Source organism: Bombus terrestris, chromosome 5 (genome assembly GCF_910591885.1).
Source record: "Bombus terrestris chromosome 5, iyBomTerr1.2, whole genome shotgun sequence".
Taxonomy (NCBI): Eukaryota; Metazoa; Arthropoda; class Insecta; order Hymenoptera; family Apidae; genus Bombus; species Bombus terrestris.
This window is the reverse complement of record NC_063273.1, coordinates 2,303,305-2,311,116: the sequence shown is the minus strand read 5'-3', so window position 1 is coordinate 2,311,116 and position 7,812 is coordinate 2,303,305.

The window sequence follows — 7,812 nt, the reverse complement described above, 5'->3', positions numbered from 1 at the left end:
ACCATAACGTAATATCACCGCGTTTACAATATCATCAACGATGTGAAACGCTTTAAGGTATCCAGTTGCTTGCAAAGAATGGATTATGCGATGTTCAACGCGAAACCATTGGAAAGTAAAAGAAAAAAGGGGGAAGAAAACTGAAAGCATCAAGTCGAGCTAGGAGCTACGTGCTGCTCATACGTGAAACGATCCTGTAACTTGATCGTAAACGAAACGAAGCCGGAATTCTGGAAGAGTAGTGGATACCACCGCGCCTGTACAGGCCGACAGGAAGAGCCCCGAAGGAAAGGATCTCCGGTTCACTGTCCTACTATAGGAACATCCGATCTCACGAAACTGTCCTGAGGGATAACTTAACAGAAAGTTCGTGCTTCCTTGATGCTACTGCACCTAGATCTCGTTGCAGGTTCAAGGGCTGATTTAAGAGCTTACGTTCGTATCATTCGTTACTGCTTAAAGCTTCAAGTATCAGGCACTTAGTATTCTTTTGTTTTAAATGTACATTGTCGTTCGTTTTCGTGATTTTGTAACCATTATACAGACTGATGTTTTTATTACGAATTTCCATCAAGCAATGAATTATTTCAATAAATACCACTTTTAGTTGGATATTAAAGAGAATTAAGGAGGAATATGCAAAATTCATTCCATTTGCTAAAATGATACAAGGATACTAGCGAGAAAAAGTGAGACTAATGATACCTACTATATAAATAATAATAATTAAGTTACAACTGATTAATTTAGCTCTTAAACGGTAGCGTAAAGAGTTCCTGAGTAAAGAAATGTTAGATGGTTCTCTAAAATATAATTTCTATAACATTTATTATTCGATAGTTTAAAAAAGGAAGATAAAAAATAGCTATCCGAGAGCGAGTTATTGTTTAATAACGGTAATAATAATTAAACAGTTCCAGATATTTCCACTATCTACGGAAGCTATTATAGAGCGACCTGAATATTATATTTCCCGATGGCTGGTGTTTTATTTCTTCGGAAATCGATCATGTGTTAGGTATTAATTGGAAATGAATCGTATTGAACAGATCGGTCCTCTAATTGAAACCCACGAGTGCTGGTGTAAGTTAAACAATGACATTGATTGATTTTATGCGCGGCGACGATGATTCTTTTGTGAACTGTGATCGATCATTGTTGACCGGGAATTGTAATGGAAAAATGGGGATGTTAATTGACAAGTGTGCTTGACATATTGGATAACGTATAATATAAATAATTCTAAGAACAGTTTTTATATATGTATGTGCCATTTTGACGATCGGTGAATCAAAATATTTTATCAATATTAAGTTCAAATAAATATATTGAATCTAAATAATCTATTATAGTTCCTGAACAATAGATTTTGTATTTTGCTCGACAAAGATATAAAATATGGTATAAATTCCGATTAAATACTCCAAAATTAAATAATCTAAATCAACTTAACTAGATCTTTTGCAGTTACTTAATCACTGCTTGTGATCTAACTATAGCAGTTGAGGATTAAGAATATTCATACTCCACATTGTATTTAGGTTTAAAACTATGACATAATGGTTTTACATTTAATTTAATCACTTTCATCGCAACATCTGAAAAGCGAAGTAATATTGCAATATTAATTCGTGAAGTACACGCCCGTTTCCTCAATAACAACTACTTTGAAGAGCATAATACCAGTGCTTTCTAGGAAACGATTAACGATAGCCTGAGGATTAAACGTGTTTCACGCAGACAACACGTAAAGCTTCTTATCTTTAGGAAATCCGCGAAAAACCGTTATCGCCGCGCAATTTCTTGAAAAGAGAGTTTTCAATTGACACATAGTAATTTATACTTCTCATCTAACTTTCGATAAAAGTCAGCAACCAGTTAGTGCTTTAATGAAGATAGTTCTACATTTTTATATTTTACCATGTAAGTACTTGAAGGAACTAAAGAATATAATGTAATTTTAATTACGAATCTTTTAATTAAAAGCTACCTTACTAATTTTAATATTATAGAAATACACATTAAATATGTACATCTTCTTTGCTTTCCAATGTGCTTTTCTTTAAAATTTTTCTTCGAAAATTTTATTTTCTTTAAAACGTGTTCTTCAATGACCCCTACTTTCCAAATATATTCTTCCGATTTTAAATAATCTTTTCTTATTAACTTATTGATTTCCTCTCGTAGCTTCAAAATATTCTGGTTAAATCAAGAGACCGTGCATGAGTAGTTTATAAATTCTGCAATAACTTCTTTAGATTGTAGATATTTTTCATGCAAAATGGAATAACAACGTTTTATACATCATCCTACTACTACACTTAAAACGCACAAACCCCTATCTATCTTTTTCTGTGACCTGCAATATATTTATATATTTACATATATAAAATCTCCTCGCGAGATAGTACAACGTGAACTAAATTCACTAGATCGTTTAACAAGGGTTTCGCTACAATAGACCCGTTCCATCGTTGTCAAAGATGATGCAAATTAGAAGACAAAGCCTAGGCGTGTCTAATCATCAAGCAAACGGTGTCTCCAGGTCAAAGAAAGGGCTCTTTGACAATGTCTCTGCAACAGGGAGAGGTCGAAAACCACCACCAGCAACGTGGTTTATGACAGCATTGGGTGACTATTCCGCCGCATAAATAGAATATGAAAGGCAAAATATCTCCAGAGCGATCCTATAGCGACGACACTCCTCCATTTCCTTTGACATCGGCAATAGCCCTCTGCGCTGTTGCACTTCAATCACCGCCCCGTCCTCTCATCGATTGGAACGTATCGTAACATGATTTCCCATATGAAATAGTTTCCTGCATTTTTCTCTGTGCCGCATCAACGCACTTCCCACCGATCGTTCGTTCCCCCGCGCGAAACAAAGCGACAGATATTAGCATCGTTTCAACGGTGCCTCTCATTTTTCTTTCGTTACTTTTTCACATCCATTCCCCGTTTTGCTAGGTTCCACTGTTTCCGATTATTATATACATCATCACTTATAGTGCACGTTATTCACGCAAATTTTCCTAATTTAGTACTTTATTCTTCTTTATAAATCTCTTTTTGTTATAACATGTATCGCACTGTTTGCTATGATAAGTATATCATGTTGATTTCGTTTTCTGTAATTATATTTTAGCAAATACAATAGAAATTTCGGGCATTTCTAACTATTCCAACAGGTTTACGAATCGCTACCAGAACCATTTCTAATCCAATTCCAAGTAAACTAAATTTAAATTTTGCTCCATACTTTCTCTTTAAACAAAATTCATCCTGTACGATCCTGGCATGGACTAGTGAAATAAATTCACCCAGTTCCACTCGTTCGAGTCACCGTGTTCCCATTGTCAACGATCTTCGTCATCCCTGTATCTGCATATTGCATTTAAGGATTTCGCGTGGGAAAATGGTCAGACATACTCGTGCTGTACGATCGCGTTTTACAATTTCGAAAACGCGTCGATAATACCGGCATTCGATAGTCGTTGTATCTATCGTTTCGGGCAGCACACTGGCCGCGTAAGCTCCGTTATCCGACAAAACCATTTTGAGAATGAAGGTACTCATATCGGTGAATGTCATTTCTGCCATGTGACAGGATCAGCCCGGGGTAACGAATGAACCTGTACGTTGCATGATAACGCCCCGTTAAAATATTACTACGAACGTAGGCGCTGATGCTATTCAGTCCTGTATTAACAAAGGTGTTCGTTAACCAGAGCGAACCGACGCCGATTCCTGGAATGATTATTCAAATGTCGCGCGAGCTTGCTTCGAGTCAGCAGGTGACCAGGTCGCGTGCACCATGTAGAACGTCTTGTTGACCAGGAAATGTCGCAGTCGTAATGTGAAATATTAGCTACTTGTTATTTGTTCACATTACATTACGGTAAGCACTGTGATATTTTCCCTTCATTTCTCATTTGTTTATTTTCGTTCTTATTACTTTTTGTGGTAGTTTCGTTTGATTTATAAGATAGATGGGAGTTTCACGATAGGAATAAATTATTCCCTTTGTAAATATTCATGATGTATTTCTGATGTTCTGATGATTTTTTCTGTTTGATATAAAATCGGTGCGCAAACTTGTGTTTCATAACTCACTTTAGTGCGTTAACTATCAGAATCGTTTGACAAAAAAAAAAATTGCAACGATAAGAAACATACATGGACCAGAGTCAAAAGCTTTGTAAAAATATTTGACACGCAATGATTTATCTACGTTCATATTGAGTTCTATCTGTGATCGTTCATATCAGAAATATACGTTTCAGAATATTTCAGAAACTTCAGAAGCTATTTCATTTGTTTCAATAATACACATATCAATTTAGAATATCAATTTAGAATTTTTCTTGTAATTTCATAAAAATTCGTGCATACGCGTGCAATTAGTAACGATGAATATTATATCGAAGACTAACTATGTAATATAAATTATAGTTAAAACAATTGAATTCCTTTTTTTAAAAAAACCAAAACGATAGAACGTACAGGTCAACTGGAAACTCCGGAAACGTAATTACATTGTACCAATATAATCAATCGAAAGTTAAGCTATTTTAATCCTCAGCAGTACGATGCTGTTCGTTCTCGTCGAATGCGAACTTGGAGATTACGAAGCGATCGTGAGTACAGACAGATCGATCGTAATCTGACGACGAACTTCTGTATTCGCCGCATAAATCTAGCTTATCTACCAAGCCGCGGTAACCTAAACTATCCTTCTCGTAGCCCGGAAGCATCGGCAAACTTGTTATTGTTATTAGGCTCTCGAAACTCATCACGATCTCGCGCCGACGTAATTTTCACGACACGTCGAGTAGATACCCGCAATTTTGGCCGCTTGTACCGCTATTATCGCGCATCTACTTTCGAAATAACTATTTCCGTATCGTTAAACAACACCCTCTCTTTATTTTCTAACCAGCCTCCCGGAGTCCCTATTTTCTTAAACGTCTAGGATCTCAATTTCCTCGACGCGATCCGAGATATCGCAGCTTTACGTACGAAATATGTAATTTTTTTTTAAATCAAAATAATCCATAGGACCAGCTATTGGCCCCTTCTTCGTGTCCTTTAACTTTTAATGGCATAGATAAACTTTCATTATGTTTGAAGACCGATAAAGAGGAAGATCGATGTGGAAACACTGTTTTTGTTTTTATTAGAAATGTTCACCTTTGGCATTTACCTTCGTTCCCTCGTAACTTCAATTTCTCAATTATCTTCAAAACTGGCTGAACAAATACGAAGCGGAAAAAGAAGCGAATCATTATATAGCAGCTCCTAAAGCTGGGAAGACGAGGGAAGTAATCGAGTCCAATTCCACGTTCACCGTCTCCGTTTCCATAGAGATCAAAGCTCGAGATGTTTCGCGCGCTCGCGGCAAAATGAACGTTACGATGCTCAAACTTCTGTTCCTTTCACCAACTAGAAAGGGTGTCAGGCAGGGAGAGGGAGCAAAAGGGAGGGGTTGAAACGGTGTCGTAACGAACCGAGCGGGCTGTTAATCGCCCGCACGTTTTTTTCTACTCGATTCCAAAGGGGCTAAAAGAAACTACGCGATTGCACCGCTCTTTAAGTTCCACGAACCGCGAACATAGGACAAAATAGTATTGCAATGACTGTAGCAGGGTCGGACAAGGAGAACGTGAACAGGAGCGGTTGTAACGGCCTCTTTAACCGTTTCCACTTCCTCGTGCAAATTTTAGTGAAATTGTCGTGCACTCGAGGCTCTTCCCTTCGAGATGGGCGAACCTATTCAGGGACCACTCGAAAAACATTCGAGTGCCCATTGTACGAGTACGTCCGTCTGTTCAGGATGCTTTACCTCGTTGATGCACACCCCCTACAGTCCTTTGCAACCTGGTAAATACCCTGATAAAATTACTCACTCCAAGTATCGCGTTAATAGAGAATGTAAGACTTTAATCAGATTTCAGATGAATTCGATTCCATGTAGTTCTGATGCCAAATGAAAATTCGTATGTATTTGTTAAATTCGTGCATGTCGTTCTTTATGATAGTTGATTTTGTTCGATTAGAGAGTCGATATTAAAAATGAATTCGAACTTGATATTTCTAATCTTCCTTTTTACAGCCAAATTGCTCGAGATTCGCCGAATTTAAAGCGACAACACACAATGAACCACATATGTTAATCATGATATGTTATAGAATAAATTTATAATATCTACTATTCTGTGAATAGAGCTAGCCTACTTTGTTGTTAGATAAATAATCCTATCGATGACTTATTTTATGGTTGCGACACATGATTCTTTACAGTCTTTAATTAAATTTGTCGATAGTTAAATAGTTTCGTTTTGAATAATAGAATTAACGAATATATGGTACATCTACTTCTATTTTCATTGGTAAATTAACTTCATCTTTTTCAAAATAATAAAGAAAAATCTCTAGATATTCATCGAGTATTCTACTAATTGCATTAATCTCCTCTGGAATTTTTAGAGACTCGGTGCAATAGTAATACACGTAACCAGCAATATAAAGCAGTTTACTATGCATTATGCGATTGGATTTACGATTTACGATTTCCGATTTCAAAACGCTTATGCTTAATGAAACAGTGGAGCAGAAAGCAGTCATTTACAGTTTGCTACCATGCACTCGCGTTTGCTTCAAATTGGAATCATATTACAGTCAATGATTAAAGTAAAGATACGATTCAAAGGGAAACCAGCAATGCGCCATTGGCACTGATAACATTACAGAATGCATTATCGATTAAATCTTTATGTATAAAAAAAATCTTCAATTGTAATGAAATTCATTTTACATATTGCATATCTTATGAATGGAATAATTTAACGTGGATTTTAAAGAAATTTGTTCTAGTGAATAAATTGTTCTAATTGAATAAATAAAAAAATATAGTCTTGGAATCGCCAATATCGTTAAAAATTTTACCTAATAAATTAGTACAAAAATCTGAGCAAACCAATAATCAGATTACCCACTACTAAATCTATCAACATTCTATTCCTCAGAAGTTCTCCCAGAAAAATTTAAGTATAAGCATCGTATCCTTTTAAAACCTATCACATCATTGACCGCGTCTCACCGCTAACAGAATCTCCAGTACCGCTATTTGCCAATTTTCACTATCCCTTTTATTGTCATAACTTGAAAGCGTATAAATGCCAGAAAGAATATCTCCACGTCCCGTAACCGGAGGCTCTTCATTTTCCAGCATTGTTGAATTTCGCGCTCTACACCTGGAAAAGGGACGAGAGTACACGTGCGCGAGCCCACTACGATTAATCATTCTGTTTTTCGATGCTGCCTCCCCCAACCTCGAGCTACCTCGTTTTTTTTTTTTTTTTCGTTTTCGGCCAGTTTTCACGGAGGAGTCGGGGGTAATTGTTCGCTCACGGTACGAACAACAAGCGCGTCAAAAGCCGGACGAGCCAGCGGATTCGTTAGGCAAGCATTTAACGAAAAACGACGCGGCGTTTCCCCGAGCTGTCTCCACCCCTTCTCGTCCGGCTAGTTTTTGTTTTAACCCGTTACGTTCATCCCTTTCTCCGACGATACATACGAACACTTGTCAACGTCGCGTGTGTGCACCAGGAACCGCGGAATTTACGTGCGATTTTGCGATCCGTTTTATTTTTATCCGCCTCTTTTTTCTTTAACTTTCTCCCTTGTACCGTTTGGTTCTTCACACCTTCTCAGTTTGTAAATTTTTCCGATGTTTTGCTTGTCGTTAACTTTTTTATTCTATCCTTTGTGTCAACCCTCTTCTCATTTATTTTCTTTGTCTTTTCATTCTTG